The sequence below is a fragment of the Trichomycterus rosablanca genome, chromosome 6, assembly GCF_030014385.1.
Source record: "Trichomycterus rosablanca isolate fTriRos1 chromosome 6, fTriRos1.hap1, whole genome shotgun sequence".
Classification (NCBI taxonomy): Eukaryota; Metazoa; Chordata; class Actinopteri; order Siluriformes; family Trichomycteridae; genus Trichomycterus; species Trichomycterus rosablanca.
The window spans coordinates 33,265,144-33,284,750 of NC_085993.1; the positions used below are offsets into that span (position 1 = coordinate 33,265,144).

At 38.9% G+C, this 19,607-nt stretch overlaps 18 non-coding genes and 1 pseudogene across 18 annotated transcripts; all 19 read left to right on the top strand.

Moving 5' to 3' along the window:
* The first annotated feature begins 4,085 nt into the window (after positions 1 to 4,085).
* On the top strand, positions 4,086 to 4,192 carry LOC134317402 (U6 spliceosomal RNA). The gene has a single exon (XR_010013215.1). It is a non-coding gene; the product is annotated as a U6 spliceosomal RNA (small nuclear RNA).
* Positions 4,193 to 4,961: 769 nt separating this feature from the next.
* LOC134317403 (U6 spliceosomal RNA) lies at positions 4,962 to 5,068 on the top strand. Its single transcript, XR_010013216.1, has one exon. It is a non-coding gene; the product is annotated as a U6 spliceosomal RNA (small nuclear RNA).
* A 769-nt stretch (positions 5,069 to 5,837) lies between these two features.
* On the top strand, positions 5,838 to 5,944 carry LOC134317376 (U6 spliceosomal RNA). Its single transcript, XR_010013199.1, has one exon. It is a non-coding gene; the product is annotated as a U6 spliceosomal RNA (small nuclear RNA).
* A 960-nt stretch (positions 5,945 to 6,904) lies between these two features.
* On the top strand, positions 6,905 to 7,011 carry LOC134317404 (U6 spliceosomal RNA). Its single transcript, XR_010013217.1, has one exon. It is a non-coding gene; the product is annotated as a U6 spliceosomal RNA (small nuclear RNA).
* Positions 7,012 to 7,709: 698 nt separating this feature from the next.
* On the top strand, positions 7,710 to 7,810 carry LOC134317379 (U6 spliceosomal RNA; annotated as a pseudogene).
* Positions 7,811 to 8,707: 897 nt separating this feature from the next.
* LOC134317405 (U6 spliceosomal RNA) lies at positions 8,708 to 8,814 on the top strand. The gene has a single exon (XR_010013218.1). It is a non-coding gene; the product is annotated as a U6 spliceosomal RNA (small nuclear RNA).
* A 653-nt stretch (positions 8,815 to 9,467) lies between these two features.
* On the top strand, positions 9,468 to 9,574 carry LOC134317406 (U6 spliceosomal RNA). Its single transcript, XR_010013219.1, has one exon. It is a non-coding gene; the product is annotated as a U6 spliceosomal RNA (small nuclear RNA).
* A 644-nt stretch (positions 9,575 to 10,218) lies between these two features.
* LOC134317407 (U6 spliceosomal RNA) lies at positions 10,219 to 10,325 on the top strand. Its single transcript, XR_010013220.1, has one exon. It is a non-coding gene; the product is annotated as a U6 spliceosomal RNA (small nuclear RNA).
* A 960-nt stretch (positions 10,326 to 11,285) lies between these two features.
* On the top strand, positions 11,286 to 11,392 carry LOC134317408 (U6 spliceosomal RNA). Its single transcript, XR_010013221.1, has one exon. It is a non-coding gene; the product is annotated as a U6 spliceosomal RNA (small nuclear RNA).
* A 642-nt stretch (positions 11,393 to 12,034) lies between these two features.
* LOC134317409 (U6 spliceosomal RNA) lies at positions 12,035 to 12,141 on the top strand. The gene has a single exon (XR_010013222.1). It is a non-coding gene; the product is annotated as a U6 spliceosomal RNA (small nuclear RNA).
* A 646-nt stretch (positions 12,142 to 12,787) lies between these two features.
* On the top strand, positions 12,788 to 12,894 carry LOC134317410 (U6 spliceosomal RNA). The gene has a single exon (XR_010013223.1). It is a non-coding gene; the product is annotated as a U6 spliceosomal RNA (small nuclear RNA).
* Positions 12,895 to 13,487: 593 nt separating this feature from the next.
* Positions 13,488 to 13,594, top strand: LOC134317411 (U6 spliceosomal RNA). The gene has a single exon (XR_010013224.1). It is a non-coding gene; the product is annotated as a U6 spliceosomal RNA (small nuclear RNA).
* Positions 13,595 to 14,247: 653 nt separating this feature from the next.
* LOC134317412 (U6 spliceosomal RNA) lies at positions 14,248 to 14,354 on the top strand. The gene has a single exon (XR_010013225.1). It is a non-coding gene; the product is annotated as a U6 spliceosomal RNA (small nuclear RNA).
* Positions 14,355 to 15,019: 665 nt separating this feature from the next.
* Positions 15,020 to 15,126, top strand: LOC134317414 (U6 spliceosomal RNA). Its single transcript, XR_010013226.1, has one exon. It is a non-coding gene; the product is annotated as a U6 spliceosomal RNA (small nuclear RNA).
* Positions 15,127 to 16,086: 960 nt separating this feature from the next.
* Positions 16,087 to 16,193, top strand: LOC134317415 (U6 spliceosomal RNA). The gene has a single exon (XR_010013227.1). It is a non-coding gene; the product is annotated as a U6 spliceosomal RNA (small nuclear RNA).
* A 647-nt stretch (positions 16,194 to 16,840) lies between these two features.
* LOC134317416 (U6 spliceosomal RNA) lies at positions 16,841 to 16,947 on the top strand. Its single transcript, XR_010013228.1, has one exon. It is a non-coding gene; the product is annotated as a U6 spliceosomal RNA (small nuclear RNA).
* A 646-nt stretch (positions 16,948 to 17,593) lies between these two features.
* LOC134317417 (U6 spliceosomal RNA) lies at positions 17,594 to 17,700 on the top strand. The gene has a single exon (XR_010013229.1). It is a non-coding gene; the product is annotated as a U6 spliceosomal RNA (small nuclear RNA).
* A 593-nt stretch (positions 17,701 to 18,293) lies between these two features.
* Positions 18,294 to 18,400, top strand: LOC134317418 (U6 spliceosomal RNA). The gene has a single exon (XR_010013230.1). It is a non-coding gene; the product is annotated as a U6 spliceosomal RNA (small nuclear RNA).
* A 647-nt stretch (positions 18,401 to 19,047) lies between these two features.
* Positions 19,048 to 19,154, top strand: LOC134317419 (U6 spliceosomal RNA). The gene has a single exon (XR_010013231.1). It is a non-coding gene; the product is annotated as a U6 spliceosomal RNA (small nuclear RNA).
* The last annotated feature ends 453 nt before the right edge of the window (positions 19,155 to 19,607 follow it).

Genomic DNA, 19,607 nt, shown 5'->3' on the forward strand with positions numbered 1-19,607 from the left:
TGACATTCTGAAACAGAGCATGATCCCCTCCCTTCGAAAACTGGGCCTCATGGCAGTTTTCCAACAGGATAACGACCCCAAACACAACCTCCAAGATGACAACTGCCTTGCTGAGGAAGCTGAAGGTAAAGGTGATGGACTAAACCCAATTGAGCACCTGTGGCGCATCCTCAAGTGGAAGGTGGAGGAGTTCAAGGTGTCTAACATCCACCAGCTCCGTGATGTCATCATGGAGGAGTGGAAGAGGATTCCAGTAGCAACCTGTGCAGCTCTGGTGAATTCCATGCCCAGGAGGGTTAAGGCAGTGCTGGATAATAATGGTGGTCACACAAAATATTGACACTTTGGGCACAATTTGGACATGTTCACTGTGGGGTGTACTCACTTATGTTGCCAGCTATTTAGACATTAATGGCTGTGTGTTGAGTTATTTTCAGAAGACAGTAAATCTACACTGCTATACAAGTTGTACACTGACTACTCTAAGTTATATCCAAGTTTTATTTCTATAGTGTTGTCCCATGAAAAGATATACTTAAATATCTGCAGAAATGTGAGGGGTGTACTCACTTTTGTGATACACTGTAGAAGCACTTTGTAGTTCTACAATTATTGACTTATTATCTCTACATACTTTTTTTAGCCTGCTTTCACCCTGTTCTTCAATGGTACGGACCACCACAGAGCAGGTATTATTTAGGTGGTGGATGATTCTCAGCACTTCAGTGACAATGACGTGGTGGTGGTGTGTTAGTGTGTGTTGTGCTGGTTTGAGTGGATCAGACACAGCAGCACTGCTGGAGTTTTTAATTACTGTGTCCACTCACTGTCCACTCTATTAGACACTCCTACCTAGTTGGTCCACCTTGTAGATGTAAAGTCAGAGACGATCGCTCATCTATTGCTGCTGTTTGAGTTGGTCATCTTCTAGACCTTCATCAGTGGTCACAGGACTTTGCCCACAGGGTGCTGTTGGCTGGATATATTTTTGGTTGGTGGACTATTCTTAGTCCAGCAGTGACAGTGAGGTGTTTATAAACTCCATCAGCATTGCTGTGTCTTATTCACTCAAACCAGCACAACACACACTAACACACCACCACCATGTCAGTGTTACTACAGTGCTGAGAATGATCCACCACCCGAATAATACCTACTCTGTAGTGGTCCTGGGAGAGTCCTGACCATTGAAGAACAGCATGAAAGGGGGCTAACAAAGCATGCAGAGAAACGGATGGACTACATTCAGTAATTGTAGAACTACAAAGTGCTTCTATATGGTAAGTGGAGCTGATAACATGGACAATGTGTGTAGAAACAAGGATATGGTTTTAATGTTATGGCTGATCGTACATCGTGATGAGGAACTTTTTATCTTAAGCAGACAAAAACTGTAACTGATTTATAATTATTTATGCTCTTTATTTAGTACTAAATCAAACCACTGTTGGTAGCTATTACGGCCAGTCTTTTAAAACAAGTCTAATTTTGTGCTATGTTTTAGGCATTTGAGGTTAGTTGCGGGGCACAGGAGTCTCACCACTAATGTTTGATAGGCTAAGATAAGAACTCTGACTAAGCCACTCAATTAAAACTTTTAAAAAACTTTTTTAAAACCACTACAGTGTTGTTAAATCAGTGAGCTTTGGGTTACTAATATGCTGAAAAACAAACATTTCCTTTTTCATTCTAGATTTCTCGCAAATAAAGGCAAATAATCTGCGCTCGTGATCCGAACAAATAGGTCACGGAGAAAAATGCCCCCTTATGGAGGCTTTATGTTACATCTTGTAAAATACAGAGAGTAAGATGTATTGCTTGTGTTGCCTGGGTCGTGTAAAAAATCCTGTTGCCTGTATTCATTTTCCCATCAATCCTGAGCGGACTGCAATCACGACCCAGTCATCGTTCGTGTACATGCCCAGCCTGCCGGGAGCAGAGCTGAGATTCAACCCGACAAGCTCTGGTGTGCTAGCGTGTTTTACCACTGCGCCACCTGAGCGCCACACTAATAAAGTTTAGGGGTGGCCTAACCCAGGCTGTGTGACTGTAGCTCCATATTTTATTCAATCAAGTCAAGTAAAGTCAAATTTATTTATATAGCACTTTTTAAAATAGACATTGTCTCAAAGCAACGTTACAGAATCCAGGACCAGCAGACCAAAAACCCCTGTTGAGCAAGCCGAGGGCGACAGTGGCATGGAAAAATTACGGGAAGAAACCTTGAGAGGGACCTCAACAGGGACCCATCCTTCTTGGGTGGCCTGGAGGATACTTTAAATAAATAGGATTTACACAAATCATACAAACACAAAATTAATTTGAACTCAAAGTTGTAACTAGCAAAAACAAAAAATTGGAGTTCTTCATTATTCAGTCCAGTCTGTGATAAAGTCCATTGTAAGTTCAGGACATTTTTGGTGCAAACACGCAGGTTTCCGTCACATCTAGTAGGAGCAGCATTGTTGGCACTGCAGTCTCGACTTGCAGTCTTTAACTTTAACTTTGAGAGGGTAAACACGTTTCTGTCAGAACCACCTCGGGGTAAAACAACAGAGGATGTGGTATGTACAGTGCCGTATGGTTTTAAATATGAAACCCTTATAGTTTGGTTCTTCTATATGATTTAGATCACTGGCTTGGATTAAATGTTTCTTTGAAACTGGACAGTCTCTACCATAATTACAGACCTCCCAAAGAGCTAATCTTGCTAATCCACCCTTTGGCAATTCTTTTTAAAACTTATAGCGTTCATTTTTTCTGTGACAGTGTAGTTTCTAGATCAGATGCTAAAAGGACAGACTGTGAAATAGAAATAGTTGAGGGGGCTGAATGATTTGTTAAAGCGCTATATACATTGATTATTTCTTTAGTCTCAAGTTAAGAAATTAAGTCCTAAATGAGTGGACTGTTGAAGTTAGCTTCACTTTTATACTGCAACCAAGAAGACGGTGCATTCATGTAGTTTACTCTTTTGTTACTTACATTATGTGTGCCCCAATTTTTAAGAGGAAGGAACTTCACAGGAAAGGAGGGGGGGGGTAAAAGTTCACATAGCACATGTTGCAGGGTCGCAACCTTATTCGCCACCAGTAGAGACAACGTGCTCACTTGGTGTTCTCTTTTGTAGTCCCTTAAATACACACACATTTGCTAGCACACAAGGGGTATGCACACATAAATGAGACATGAATAGTTTTGCTAATGATATTAAATAACCCTACACGTCATGACACTATTGACGTTTTTATGATTTATTTAACTCACTTGTGTCTAAATGATAAATATATAAATGTGTAAACAATTCTTTTTGGGAACAAAGTCAGTTTTTGTGTGGGTAGTCTAAACATCTGCTTGGTCAAAATACACTATATGGCCAAACATATGTGGACAATCATTCTAATTTTGAAGCTGTTTCAGCCTTACCCATAACATGAGGTATATACAATGAGATTAGATGCTGTGGTTGCATCTTTGATTATTGTACTTGACAGAATTGGTAAAGTTAAAGTGCAGTTCACATATACTTAGGTTAGGTAAAAGTTGTGAATGTTTACGTTTAAGCTAAAATAACCTGAAGTTTAAGTTAACCCAAGTCTTACTTAAATAAAACTAGCTGTATTAACCATTAAAATGCTAAAGCTAATTACAATAAGCAACAAATCCAAGTCTAAACCAGCTAATACCCCAAATTACCATTTTAGCTAATTCCAACCATGCTGTGATGCTAAACCTCTGTGTATTGTTCCAATGTTAGCAAATTCCACCTCTGCTACCATGCTAAATTTTACGTTCTTGTTTGAATGTTAGCAAATTCTAACCATGTTGTCATGCTAACACTGTAACAATAACCCAGCTAACCCAGCTAACACAGCTAACCCAGCTAACACAGCTAAGGGGGAGGTGATGTAAGCAGTGTGTAAATCTCTCAGAGCCAATCAGAGTTCCTTTCATTTACATTCTCCCACAATGCACTGCAGAAGGAGAACCAAAAACTGATTGTGAGCAGTTGATTTGATCTACCATGAACATGAATCATTGTGGCGTCTCCCAGGATATATAGCGGCTCTTCTAGCTTGATGTTTGTGCTTGCTACGGCAGCACATATACTAAAATTGGAACGATACAGAGAAGATTAGCATGGCCCCTGCGCAAGGATGACACGCAAAATCGTGAAGCGTTACCATATTTTTAAAGCTTAAATGTTATTACACTAAACACACCTGAGCTAACCCTGAACCTGACTAAAAAAATGTAGCAAATTCCACCTATGCTACAAAGCTAAATTTTACGCTGTTGTTTAAATGTTATCAAATTCCAACCATGTTGTAATGCTAAAAGTGGAACTAGCTAACCCAGCTAACATTGGTAACACAGCTAACCCAGCGAACATTGCTAACACAGCTAAGGGGGATGTTATGTAAGCAATGTGTAATTCACTTGGAGCCATATGTTAGCAAATTCCACCTATGCTACCATGCTAAACTTTACGTTGTTGTTTTATTGTTAGCAAATTCCAACCATGTCGTCATGCTACAAGTGGAACAATAACACAGCTAACATTGCTAACACAGCTAACATTGCTAACACAGCTAAGGGGGATGTTATGTAAGCAATGTGTAATTCACACGGAGCCATACGTTAGCAAATTCCACCTATGCTACCATGCTAAACTTTACGTTGTTGTTTTATCGTTAGCAAATTCTAACCATGTTGTCATGCTAAAAGTGGAACTGTAATATAGCTAACATTGCTAACACAGCTAACACAGCTAAAGGGGAGGTGATGTAAGCATTGTATAAATCACAAAGAGCCAATCAGAGTTTTTATTTACATACTCCCACAATGCACTGCAGAAGGAGAACCAAAAACTGATTGTTAGCAGTTGATCTGATCTACCATGAACATGAATCATTGTGGCGTCTCCCAGGATATATAGCGGCTCTTCTAGCTTGATGTTTGTGCTTGCTACGGCAGCACATATACTAAAATTGGAACGATACAGAGAAGATTAGCATGGCCCCTGCGCAAGGATGACACGCAAAATCGTGAAGCGTTACCATATTTTTAAAGCTTAAATGTTATTACACTAAACACACCTGAGCTAACCCTGAACCTGACTAAAAAAATGTAGCAAATTCCACCTATGCTACAAAGCTAAATTTTACGCTGTTGTTTAAATGTTATCAAATTCCAACCATGTTGTAATGCTAAAAGTGGAACTAGCTAACCCAGCTAACATTGGTAACACAGCTAACCCAGCGAACATTGCTAACACAGCTAAGGGGGATGTTATGTAAGCAATGTGTAATTCACTTGGAGCCATATGTTAGCAAATTCCACCTATGCTACCATGCTAAACTTTACGTTGTTGTTTTATTGTTAGCAAATTCCAACCATGTCGTCATGCTACAAGTGGAACAATAACACAGCTAACATTGCTAACACAGCTAACATTGCTAACACAGCTAAGGGGGATGTTATGTAAGCAATGTGTAATTCACACGGAGCCATACGTTAGCAAATTCCACCTATGCTACCATGCTAAACTTTACGTTGTTGTTTTATCGTTAGCAAATTCTAACCATGTTGTCATGCTAAAAGTGGAACTGTAATATAGCTAACATTGCTAACACAGCTAACACAGCTAAAGGGGAGGTGATGTAAGCATTGTATAAATCACAAAGAGCCAATCAGAGTTTTTATTTACATACTCCCACAATGCACTGCAGAAGGAGAACCAAAAACTGATTGTTAGCAGTTGATCTGATCTACCATGAACATGAATCATTGTGGCGTCTCCCAGGATATATAGCGGCTCTTCTAGCTTGATGTTTGTGCTTGCTACGGCAGCACATATACTAAAATTGGAACGATACAGAGAAGATTAGCATGGCCCCTGCGCAAGAATGACACGCAAAATCGTGAAGCGTTACCATATTTTTAAAGCTTAAATGTTATTACACTAAACACACCTGAGCTAACTTGAAACCCTGAACCTGACTAAAAAAACATCATTTAAGATTTAAAAGCTTTAAATCAGTTGTAAAAATGATGCTAACACATCAGCTAGCTAAAACCCCTAAACAGAAAGCTAAAGAGCCCAATTCTTAAAATGACTGTAAAAAATAAGAGTTAACGTTGAAGCTGTTAAGAACCTCGATCATAATCAAAGTCCAAACCTAAATAGCCCAAGAATTAAAAGCTTTAAAATAAAGCTAGCCTGTGAGCTAACTGACATGTTTACGTTTAAGCTACAATAAGCTAAAGTGTAACTGCTCTAATTGTTCTAAACCTCATGTTAAAAACTCAAGTCTTACTTAAATAAAACTAGCTGTATTAACCATTAAAATGCTAAAGCTAATTACAATAAGCAACAAATCCAAGTCTAAACCAGCTAATACCCCAAATTACCATTTTAGCTAATTCCAACCATGCTGTGATGCTAAACCTCTGTGCATTGTTCCAATGTTAGCAAATTCCACCTATGCTACCATGCTAAATTTTACGTTGTTGTTTAAATGTTAGCAAATTCCACCTATGCTACCATGCTAACTTTTACGTTGTTGTTTGAATGTTTGAAAATCTTGACCATGTTGTCATGCTAAGTTTTTTTGTATCTTTATTAATAAGCAAAGTCCTAGCTTCATCAAATTCCAACCATGTTGTCATGCTAAAAGTGGAACAACACAGCTAACACAGCTAACACAGCTAAGGGGGTGGTGATGTAAGCAATGTGTAAATCACACAGAGCCAATCAGAGTTCCTTTCATTTACATTCTCCCACAATGCACTGCAAAAGGAGAACCAAAAGCTGATTGTTAGCAGTTGATTTTATCTACCATGAACATGAATCATTGTGGCGTCTCCCAGGATATATAGCGGCTCTTCTAGCTTGATGTTTGTGCTTGCTACGGCAGCACATATACTAAAATTGGAACGATACAGAGAAGATTAGCATGGCCCCTGCGCAAGGATGACACGCAAAATCGTGAAGCGTTACCATATTTTTAAAGCTTAAATGTTATTATGCTAAACACACCTGAGCTAACTTGAAACCCTGAACCTGACTAAAAAAATTTAGCAAATTCCACCTATGCTACAAAGCTAAATTTTACGCTGTTGTTTAAATGTTATCAAATTCCAACCATGTTGTAATGCTAAAAGTGGAACTAGCTAACCCAGCTAACATTGGTAACACAGCTAACCCAGCGAACATTGCTAACACAGCTAAGGGGGATGTTATGTAAGCAATGTGTAATTCACTTAGAGCCATACGTTAGCAAATTCCACCTATGCTACCATGCTAAACTTTACGTTGTTGTTTTATTGTTAGCAAATTCCAACCATGTTGTCATGCTAAAAGTAGAACTGTAACACAGCTAACATTGCTAACACAGCTAACATTGCTAACAAAGCTAACATTGCTAACATTGCTAACACAGCTAACCCAGCTAACCCAGCTAACATTGCTAACACAGCTAACACAGCTAAAACAGCTAACACAGCTAAAACAGCTAAGGGGGAGGTGATGTAAGCAATGTGTAAATCACACAGAGCCAATCAGAGTCCCTTTCATTTACATACTCCCACAATGCACTGCAGAAGGAGAACAAAAACTGATTGTTAGCAGTTGATCTGATCTACCATGAACATGAATCATTGTGGCGTCTCCCAGGATATATAGCGGCTCTTCTAGCTTGATGTTTGTGCTTGCTACGGCAGCACATATACTAAAATTGGAACGATACAGAGAAGATTAGCATGGCCCCTGCGCAAGGATGACACGCAGAAGCGTTACCATATTTTTAAAGCTTAAATGTTATTACACTAAACACACCTGAAGTAACTTGAAACTCTGAACCTGACTAAAAAAACATCATTTAAGATTTAAAAGCTTTAAATCAGTTGTAAAAATGATGCTAACACATCAGCTATCTAAAACCCCTAAACAGAAACCTAAAGAGCCCAATTCTTAAAATGACTGTAAAAAATAAGAGTTAACGTTGAAGCTGTTAAGAACCTCGATCATAATCAAAGTCCAAACCTAAAGAGCCCAAGAATTAAAAGCTTTAAAATAAAGCTAGCCTGTGAGCTAACTGACATGTTTACGTTTAAGCTACAATAAGCTTAAGTGTAACTGCTCTGATTGTTCTAAACCTCATGTTAAAAACTCAAGTCTTACTTAAATAAAACTAGCTGTATTAACCATTAAAATGCTAAAGCTAATTACAATAAGCAACAAATCCAAGTCTAAACCAGCTAATACCCCAAATTACCATTTTAGCTAATTCCAACCATGCTGTGATGCTAAACCTCTGTGCATTGTTCCAATGTTAGCAAATTCCACCTATGCTACCATGCTAAATTTTACGTTGTTGTTTGAATGTTTGAAAATCTTGACCATGTTGTCATGCTAAGTTTTTTTGTATCTTTATTAATAAGCAAAGTCCTAGCTTCATCAAATTCCAACCATGTTGTCATGCTAAAAGTGGAACAACACAGCTAACACAGCTAAGGGGGAGGTGATGTAAGCAGTGTGTAAATCTCTCAGAGCCAATCAGAGTTCCTTTCATTTACATTCTCCCACAATGCACTGCAGAAGGAGAACCAAAAACTGATTGTTAGCAGTTGATTTGATCTACCATGAACATGAATCATTGTGGCGTCTCCCAGGATATATAGCGGCTCTTCTAGCTTGATGTTTGTGCTTGCTACGGCAGCACATATACTAAAATTGGAACGATACAGAGAAGATTAGCATGGCCCCTGCGCAAGGATGACACGCAAAATCGTGAAGCGTTACCATATTTTTAAAGCTTAAATGTTATTACGCTGAACACACCTGAGCTAACTTGAAACCCTGAACCTGACTAAAAAAATTTAGCAAATTCCACCTATGCTACAAAGCTAAATTTTACGCTGTTGTTTAAATGTTATCAAATTCCAACCATGTTGTAATGCTAAAAGTGGAACTAGCTAACCCAGCTAACATTGGTAACACAGCTAACCCAGCGAACATTGCTAACACAGCTAAGGGGGATGTTATGTAAGCAATGTGTAATTCACTTAGAGCCATACGTTAGCAAATTCCACCTATGCTACCATGCTAAACTTTACGTTGTTGTTTTATTGTTAGCAAATTCCAACCATGTTGTCATGCTAAAAGTAGAACTGTAACACAGCTAACATTGCTAACACAGCTAACATTGCTAACACAGCTAACCCAGCTAACCCAGCTAACATTGCTAACACAGCTAACACAGCTAAAACAGCTAAGGGGGAGGTGATGTAAGCAATGTGTAAATCACACAGAGCCAATCAGAGTCCCTTTCATTTACATACTCCCACAATGCACTGCAGAAGGAGAACAAAAGCTGATTGTTAGCAGTTGATTTGATCTACCATGAACATGAATCATTGTGGCGTCTCCCAGGATATATAGCGGCTCTTCTAGCTTGATGTTTGTGCTTGCTACGGCAGCACATATACTAAAATTGGAACGATACAGAGAAGATTAGCATGGCCCCTGCGCAAGGATGACACGCAAAATCGTGAAGCGTTACCATATTTTTAAAGCTTAAATGTTATTATGCTAAACACACCTGAGCTAACTTGAAACCCTGAACCTGACTAAAGAAATTTAGCAAATTCCACCTATGCTACAAAGCTAAATTTTACGCTGTTGTTTAAATGTTATCAAATTCCAACCATGTTGTAATGCTAAAAGTGGAACTAGCTAACCCAGCTAACATTGGTAACACAGCTAACCCAGCGAACATTGCTAACACAGCTAAGGGGGATGTTATGTAAGCAATGTGTAATTCACTTAGAGCCATACGTTAGCAAATTCCACCTATGCTACCATGCTAAACTTTACGTTGTTGTTTTATTGTTAGCAAATTCCAACCATGTTGTCATGCTAAAAGTAGAACTGTAACACAGCTAACATTGCTAACACAGCTAACATTGCTAACACAGCTAACCCAGCTAACATTGCTAACACAGCTAACACAGCTAACACAGCTAAGGGGGAGGTGATGTAAGCAATGTGTAAATCACACAGAGCCAATCAGAGTCCCTTTCATTTACATACTCCCACAATGCACTGCAGAAGGAGAACAAAAACTGATTGTTAGCAGTTGATCTGATCTACCATGAACATGAATCATTGTGGCGTCTCCCAGGATATATAGCGGCTCTTCTAGCTTGATGTTTGTGCTTGCTACGGCAGCACATATACTAAAATTGGAACGATACAGAGAAGATTAGCATGGCCCCTGCGCAAGGATGACACGCAAAATCGTGAAGCGTTACCATATTTTTAAAGCTTAAATGTTATTACGCTGAACACACCTGAGCTAACTTGAAACCCTGAACCTGACTAAAAAAACATCATTTAAGATTTAAAAGCTTTAAATCAGTTGTAAAAATGATGCTAACACATCAGCTATCTAAAACCCCTAAACAGAAAGCTAAAGAGCCCAATTCTTAAAATGACTGTAAAAAATAAGAGTTAACGTTGAAGCTGTTAAGAACCTCGATCATAATCTAAGTCCAAACCTAAAGAGCCCAAGAATTAAAAGCTTTAAAATAAAGCTAGCCTGTGAGCTAACTGACATGTTTACGTTTAAGCTACAATAAGCTAAAGTGTAACTGCTCTGATTGTTCTAAACCTCATGTTAAAAACTCAAGTCTTACTTAAATAAAACTAGCTGTATTAACCATTAAAATGCTAAAGCTAATTACAATAAGCAACAAATCCAAGTCTAAACCAGCTAATACCCCAAATTACCATTTTAGCTAATTCCAACCATGCTGTGATGCTAAACCTCTGTGCATTGTTCCAATGTTAGCAAATTCCACCTATGCTACCATGCTAAATTTTACGTTGTTGTTTAAATGTTAGCAAATTCCACCTATGCTACCATGCTAACTTTTACGTTGTTGTTTGAATGTTTGAAAATCTTGACCATGTTGTCATGCTAAGTTTTTTTGTATCTTTATTAATAAGCAAAGTCCTAGCTTCATCAAATTCCAACCATGTTGTCATGCTAAAAGTGGAACAACACAGCTAACACAGCTAACACAGCTAAGGGGGAGGTGATGTAAGCAGTGTGTAAATCTCTCAGAGCCAATCAGAGTTCCTTTCATTTACATACTCCCACAATGCACTGCAGAAGGAGAACCAAAAGCTGATTGTTAGCAGTTGATTTGATCTACCATGAACATGAATCATTGTGGCGTCTCCCAGGATATATAGCGGCTCTTCTAGCTTGTTGTTTGTGCTTGCTACGGCAGCACATATACTAAAATTGGAACGATACAGAGAAGATTAGCATGGCCCCTGCGCAAGGATGACACGCAAAATCGTGAAGCGTTACCATATTTTTAAAGCTTAAATGTTATTACGCTGAACACACCTGAGCTAACTTGAAACCCTGAACCTGACTAAAAATTCCACCTATGCTACAAAGCTAAATTTTACGCTGTTGTTTAAATGTTATCAAATTCCAACCATGTTGTAATGCTAAAAGTGGAACTAGCTAACCCAGCTAACATTGGTAACACAGCTAACCCAGCGAACATTGCTAACACAGCTAAGGGGGATGTTATGTAAGCAATGTGTAATTCACTTAGAGCCATACGTTAGCAAATTCCACCTATGCTACCATGCTAAACTTTACGTTGTTGTTTTATTGTTAGCAAATTCCAACCATGTCGTCATGCTAAAAGTAGAACTGTAACACAGCTAACATTGCTAACACAGCTAACATTGCTAACACAGCTAACATTGCTAACCCAGCTAACATTGCTAACACAGCTAACACAGCTAAAACAGCTAAGGGGAAGGTGATGTAAGCAATGTGTAAATCACACAGAGCCAATCAGAGTCCCTTTCATTTACATACTCCCACAATGCACTGCAGAAGGAGAACAAAAGCTGATTGTTAGCAGTTGATTTGATCTACCATGAACATGAATCATTGTGGCGTCTCCCAGGATATATAGCGGCTCTTCTAGCTTGATGTTTGTGCTTGCTACGGCAGCACATATACTAAAATTGGAACGATACAGAGAAGATTAGCATGGCCCCTGCGCAAGGATGACACGCAAAATCGTGAAGCGTTACCATATTTTTAAAGCTTAAATGTTATTACACTAAACACACCTGAGCTAACCCTGAACTTGACTAAAAAAATTTAGCAAATTCCACCTATGCTACAAAGCTAAATTTTACGCTGTTGTTTAAATGTTATCAAATTCCAACCATGTTGTAATGCTAAAAGTGGAACTAGCTAACCCAGCTAACATTGGTAACACAGCTAACCCAGCGAACATTGCTAACACAGCTAAGGGGGATGTTATGTAAGCAATGTGTAATTCACTTAGAGCCATATGTTAGCAAATTCCACCTATGCTACCATGCTAAACTTTACGTTGTTGTTTTATTGTTAGCAAATTCCAACCATGTTGTCATGCTAAAAGTAGAACTGTAACACAGCTAACATTGCTAACACAGCTAACATTGCTAACACAGCTAACATTGCTAACCCAGCTAACATTGCTAACACAGCTAACACAGCTAAAACAGCTAAGGGGGAGGTGATGTAAGCAATGTGTAAATCACACAGAGCCAATCAGAGTCCCTTTCATTTACATACTCCCACAATGCACTGCAGAAGGAGAACAAAAACTGATTGTTAGCAGTTGATTTGATCTACCATGAACATGAATCATTGTGGCGTCTCCCAGGATATATAGCGGCTCTTCTAGCTTGATGTTTGTGCTTGCTACGGCAGCACATATACTAAAATTGGAACGATACAGAGAAGATTAGCATGGCCCCTGCGCAAGGATGACACGCAAAATCGTGAAGCGTTACCATATTTTTAAAGCTTAAATGTTATTACGCTAAACACACCTGAGCTAACCCTGAACCTGACTAAAAAAATTTAGCAAATTCCACCTATGCTACAAAGCTAAATTTTACGCTGTTGTTTAAATGTTATCAAATTCCAACCATGTTGTCACGCTGAAAGTGGAACTAGCTAACCCAGCTAACATTGGTAACACAGCTAACCCAGCGAACATTGCTAACACAGCTAAGGGGGATGTTATGTAAGCAATGTGTAATTCACTTAGAGCCATATGTTAGCAAATTCCACCTATGCTACCATGCTAAACTTTACGTTGTTGTTTTATTGTTAGCAAATTCCAACCATGTCGTCATGCTAAAAGTGGAACTGTAACATAGCTAACATTGCTAACACAGCTAACACAGCTAAAACAGCTAAGGGGGAGGTGATGTAAGCAATGTGTAAATCACCCAGAGCCAATCAGAGTCCCTTTTATTTACATACTCCCACAATGCACTGCAGAAGGAGAACCAAAAACTGATTGTGAGCAGTTGATTTCATCTACCATGAACATGAATCATTGTGGCGTCTCCCAGGATATATAGCGGCTCTTCTAGCTTGATGTTTGTGCTTGCTACGGCAGCACATATACTAAAATTGGAACGATACAGAGAAGATTAGCATGGCCCCTGCGCAAGGATGACACGCAAAATCGTGAAGCGTTACCATATTTTTAAAGCTTAAATGTTATTATGCTAAACACACCTGAGCTAACTTGAAACCCTGAACCTGACTAAAGAAATTTAGCAAATTCCACCTATGCTACAAAGCTAAATTTTACGCTGTTGTTTAAATGTTATCAAATTCCAACCATGTTGTAATGCTAAAAGTGGAACTAGCTAACCCAGCTAACATTGGTAACACAGCTAACCCAGCGAACATTGCTAACACAGCTAAGGGGGATGTTATGTAAGCAATGTGTAATTCACTTAGAGCCATACGTTAGCAAATTCCACCTATGCTACCATGCTAAACTTTACGTTGTTGTTTTATTGTTAGCAAATTCCAACCATGTTGTCATGCTAAAAGTAGAACTGTAACATAGCTAACATTGCTAACACAGCTAACATTGCTAACCCAGCTAACATTGCTAACCCAGCTAACATTGCTAACACAGCTAACACAGCTAAAACAGCTAAGGGGGAGGTGATGTAAGCAATGTGTAAATCACACAGAGCCAATCAGAGTCCCTTTCATTTACATACTCCCACAATGCACTGCAGAAGGAGAACAAAAACTGATTGTTAGCAGTTGATTTGATCTACCATGAACATGAATCATTGTGGCGTCTCCCAGGATATATAGCGGCTCTTCTAGTTTGATGTTTGTGCTTGCTACGGCAGCACATATACTAAAATTGGAACGATACAGAGAAGATTAGCATGGCCCCTGCGCAAGGATGACACGCAAAATCGTGAAGCGTTACCATATTTTTAAAGCTTAAATGTTATTACGCTAAACACACCTGAGCTAACCCTGAACTTGACTAAAAAAATTTAGCAAATTCCACCTATGCTACAAAGCTAAATTTTACGCTGTTGTTTAAATGTTATCAAATTCCAACCATGTTGTAATGCTAAAAGTGGAACTAGCTAACCCAGCTAACATTGGTAACACAGCTAACCCAGCGAACATTGCTAACACAGCTAAGGGGGATGTTATGTAAGCAATGTGTAATTCACTTAGAGCCATACGTTAGCAAATTCCACCTATGCTCCCATGCTAAACTTTACGTTGTTGTTTTATTGTTAGCAAATTCCAACCATGTTGTCATGCTAAAAGTAGAACTGTAACACAGCTAACATTGCTAACACAGCTAACATTGCTAACACAGCTAACATTGCTAACACAGCTAACCCAGCTAACCCAGCTAACATTGCTAACACAGCTAACACAGCTAAAACAGCTAAGGGGGAGGTGATGTAAGCAATGTGTAAATCACACAGAGCCAATCAGAGTTCCTTTCATTTACATACTCCCACAATGCACTGCAGAAGGAGAACCAAAAACTGATTGTTAGCAGTTGATTTGATCTACCATGAACATGAATCATTGTGGCGTCTCCCAGGATATATAGCGGCTCTTCTAGCTTGATGTTTGTGCTTGCTACGGCAGCACATATACTAAAATTGGAACGATACAGAGAAGATTAGCATGGCCCCTGCGCAAGGATGACACGCAAAATCGTGAAGCGTTACCATATTTTTAAAGCTTAAATGTTATTACGCTAAACACACCTGAGCTAACTTGAAACCCTGAACCTGACTAAAAAAACATCATTTAAGATTTAAAAGCTTTAAATCAGTTGTAAAAATGATGCTAACACATCAGCTATCTAAAACCCCTAAACAGAAACCTAAAGAGCCCAATTCTTAAAATGACTGTAAAAAATAAGAGTTAACGTTGAAGCTGTTAAGAACCTCGATCATAATCAAAGTCCAAACCTAAAGAGCCCAAGAATTAAAAGCTTTAAAATAAAGCTAGCCTGTGAGCTAACTGACATGTTTACGTTTAAGCTACAATAAGCTAAAGTGTAACTGCTCTGATTGTTCTAAACCTCATGTTAAAAACTCAAGTCTTACTTAAATAAAACTAGCTGTATTAACCATTAAAATGCTAAAGCTAATTACAATAAGCAACAAATCCAAGTCTAAACCAGCTAATACCCCAAATTACCATTTTAGCTAATTCCAACCATGCTGTGATGCTAAACCTCTGTGCATTGTTCCAATGTTAGCAAATTCCACCTATGCTACCATGCTAAATTTTACGTTGTTGTTTAAATGTTAGCAAATTCCACCTATGCTACCATGCTAACTTTTACGTTGTTGTTTGAATGTTTGAAAATCTTGACCATGTTGTCATGCTAAGTTTTTTTGTATCTTTATTAATAAGCAAAGTCCTAGCTTCATCAAATTCCAACCATGTTGTCATGCTAAAAGTGGAACAACACAGCTAACACAGCTAACACAGCTAAGGGGGAGGTGATGTAAGCAGTGTGTAAATCTCTCAGAGCCAATCAGAGTTCCTTTCATTTACATACTCCCACAATGCACTGCAGAAGGAGAACCAAAAGCTGATTGTTAGCAGTTGATTTGATCTACCATGAACATGAATCATTGTGGCGTCTCCCAGGATATATAGCGGCTCTTCTAGCTTGTTGTTTGTGCTTGCTACGGCAGCACATATACTAAAATTGGAACGATACAGAGAAGATTAGCATGGCCCCTGCGCAAGGATGACACGCAAAATCGTGAAGCGTTACCATATTTTTAAAGCTTAAATGTTATTACACTAAACACACCTGAGCTAACCCTGAACTTGACTAAAAAAATTTAGCAAATTCCACCTATGCTACAAAGCTAAATTTTACGCTGTTGTTTAAATGTTATCAAATTCCAACCATGTTGTAATGCTAAAAGTGGAACTAGCTAACCCAGCTAACATTGGTAACACAGCTAACCCAGCGAACATTGCTAACACAGCTAAGGGGGATGTTATGTAAGCAATGTGTAATTCACTTAGAGCCATATGTTAGCAAATTCCACCTATGCTACCATGCTAAACTTTACGTTGTTGTTTTATTGTTAGCAAATTCCAACCATGTTGTCATGCTAAAAGTAGAACTGTAACACAGCTAACATTGCTAACACAGCTAACATTGCTAACACAGCTAACATTGCTAACCCAGCTAACATTGCTGACACAGCTAACACAGCTAAAACAGCTAAGGGGGAGGTGATGTAAGCAATGTGTAAATCACACAGAGCCAATCAGAGTCCCTTTCATTTACATTCTCCCACAATGCACTGCAAAAGGAGAACCAAAAGCTGATTGTTAGCAGTTGATTTGATCTACCATGAACATGAATCATTGTGGCGTCTCCCAGGATATATAGCGGCTCTTCTAGCTTGATGTTTGTGCTTGCTACGGCAGCACATATACTAAAATTGGAACGATACAGAGAAGATTAGCATGGCCCCTGCGCAAGGATGACACGCAAAATCGTGAAGCGTTACCATATTTTTAAAGCTTAAATGTTATTACACTAAACACACCTGAGCTAACCCTGAACTTGACTAAAAAAATTTAGCAAATTCCACCTATGCTACAAAGCTAAATTTTACGCTGTTGTTTAAATGTTATCAAATTCCAACCATGTTGTCATGCTGAAAGTGGAACTAGCTAACCCAGCTAACATTGGTAACACAGCTAACCCAGCGAACATTGCTAACACAGCTAAGGGGGATGTTATGTAAGCAATGTGTAATTCACTTAGAGCCATATGTTAGCAAATTCCACCTATGCTACCATGCTAAACTTTACGTTGTTGTTTTATTGTTAGCAAATTCCAACCATGTCGTCATGCTAAAAGTAGAACTGTAACACAGCTAACATTGCTAACACAGCTAACATTGCTAACACAGCTAACATTGCTAACCCAGCTAACATTGCTAACACAGCTAACACAGCTAAAACAGCTAAGGGGGAGGTGATGTAAGCAATGTGTAAATCACACAGAGCCAATCAGAGTCCCTTTCATTTACATACTCCCACAATGCACTGCAGAAGGAGAACAAAAACTGATTGTTAGCAGTTGATTTGATCTACCATGAACATGAATCATTGTGGCGTCTCCCAGGATATATAGCGGCTCTTCTAGCTTGATGTTTGTGCTTGCTACGGCAGCACATATACTAAAATTGGAACGATACAGAGAAGATTAGCATGGCCCCTGCGCAAGGATGACACGCAAAATCGTGAAGCGTTACCATATTTTTAAAGCTTAAATGTTATTACGCTAAACACACCTGAGCTAACCCTGAACTTGACTAAAAAAATTTAGCAAATTCCACCTATGCTACAAAGCTAAATTTTACGCTGTTGTTTAAATGTTATCAAATTCCAACCATGTTGTCATGCTGAAAGTGGAACTAGCTAACCCAGCTAACATTGGTAACACAGCTAACCCAGCGAACATTGCTAACACAGCTAAGGGGGATGTTATGTAAGCAATGTGTAATTCACTTAGAGCCATACGTTAGCAAATTCCACCTATGCTACCATGCTAAACTTTACGTTGTTGTTTTATTGTTAGCAAATTCCAACCATGTCGTCATGCTAAAAGTGGAACTGTAACATAGCTAACATTGCTAACACAGCTAACACAGCTAAAACAGTTAAGGGGGAGGTGATGTAAGCAATGTGTAAATCACCCAGAGCCAATCAGAGTCCCTTTCATTTACATACTCCCACAATGCACTGCAGAAGGAGAACCAAAAACTGATTGTTAGCAGTTGATTTGATCTACCATGAACATGAATCATTGTGGCGTCTCCCAGGATATATAGCGGCTCTTCTAGCTTGATGTTTGTGCTTGCTACGGCAGCACATATACTAAAATTGGAACGATACAGAGAAGATTAGCATGGCCCCTGCGCAAGGATGACACGCAAAATCGTGAAGCGTTACCATATTTTTAAAGCTTAAATGTTATTACGCTAAACACACCTGAGCTAACCCTGAACTTGACTAAAAAAATTTAGCAAATTCCACCTATGCTACAAAGCTAAATTTTACGCTGTTGTTTAAATGTTATCAAATTCCAACCATGTTGTAATGCTAAAAGTGGAACTAGCTAACCCAGCTAACATTGGTAACACAGCTAACCCAGCGAACATTGCTAACACAGCTAAGGGGGATGTTATGTAAGCAATGTGTAATTCACTTAGAGCCATACGTTAGCAAATTCCACCTATGCTCCCATGCTAAACTTTACGTTGTTGTTTTATTGTTAGCAAATTCCAACCATGTTGTCATGCTAAAAGTAGAACTGTAACACAGCTAACATTGCTAACACAGCTAACATTGCTAACACAGCTAACCCAGCTAACCCAGCTAACATTGCTAACACAGCTAACACAGCTAAAACAGCTAAGGGGGAGGTGATGTAAGCAATGTGTAAATCACACAGAGCCAATCAGAGTCCCTTTCATTTACATACTCCCACAATGCACTGCAGAAGGAGAACCAAAAACTGATTGTTAGCAGTTGATTTGATCTACCATGAACATGAATCATTGTGGCGTCTCCCAGGATATATAGCGGCTCTTCTAGCTTGATGTTTGTGCTTGCTACGGCAGCACATATACTAAAATTGGAACGATACAGAGAAGATTAGCATGGCCCCTGCGCAAGGATGACACGCAAAATCGTGAAGCGTTACCATATTTTTAAAGCTTAAATGTTATTACACTAAACACACCTGAGCTAACCCTGAACTTGACTAAAAAAATTTAACAAATTCCACCTATGCTACAAAGCTAAATTTTACGCTGTTGTTTAAATGTTATCAAATTCCAACCATGTTGTCATGCTGAAAGTGGAACTAGCTAACCCAGCTAACATTGGTAACACAGCTAACCCAGCGAACATTGCTAACACAGCTAAGGGGGATGTTATGTAAGCAATGTGTAATTCACTTAGAGCCATATGTTAGCAAATTCCACCTATGCTACCATGCTAAACTTTACGTTGTTGTTTTATTGTTAGCAAATTCCAACCATGTCGTCATGCTAAAAGTGGAACTGTAACATAGCTAACATTGCTAACACAGCTAACACAGCTAAAACAGTTAAGGGGGAGGTGATGTAAGCAATGTGTAAATCACCCAGAGCCAATCAGAGT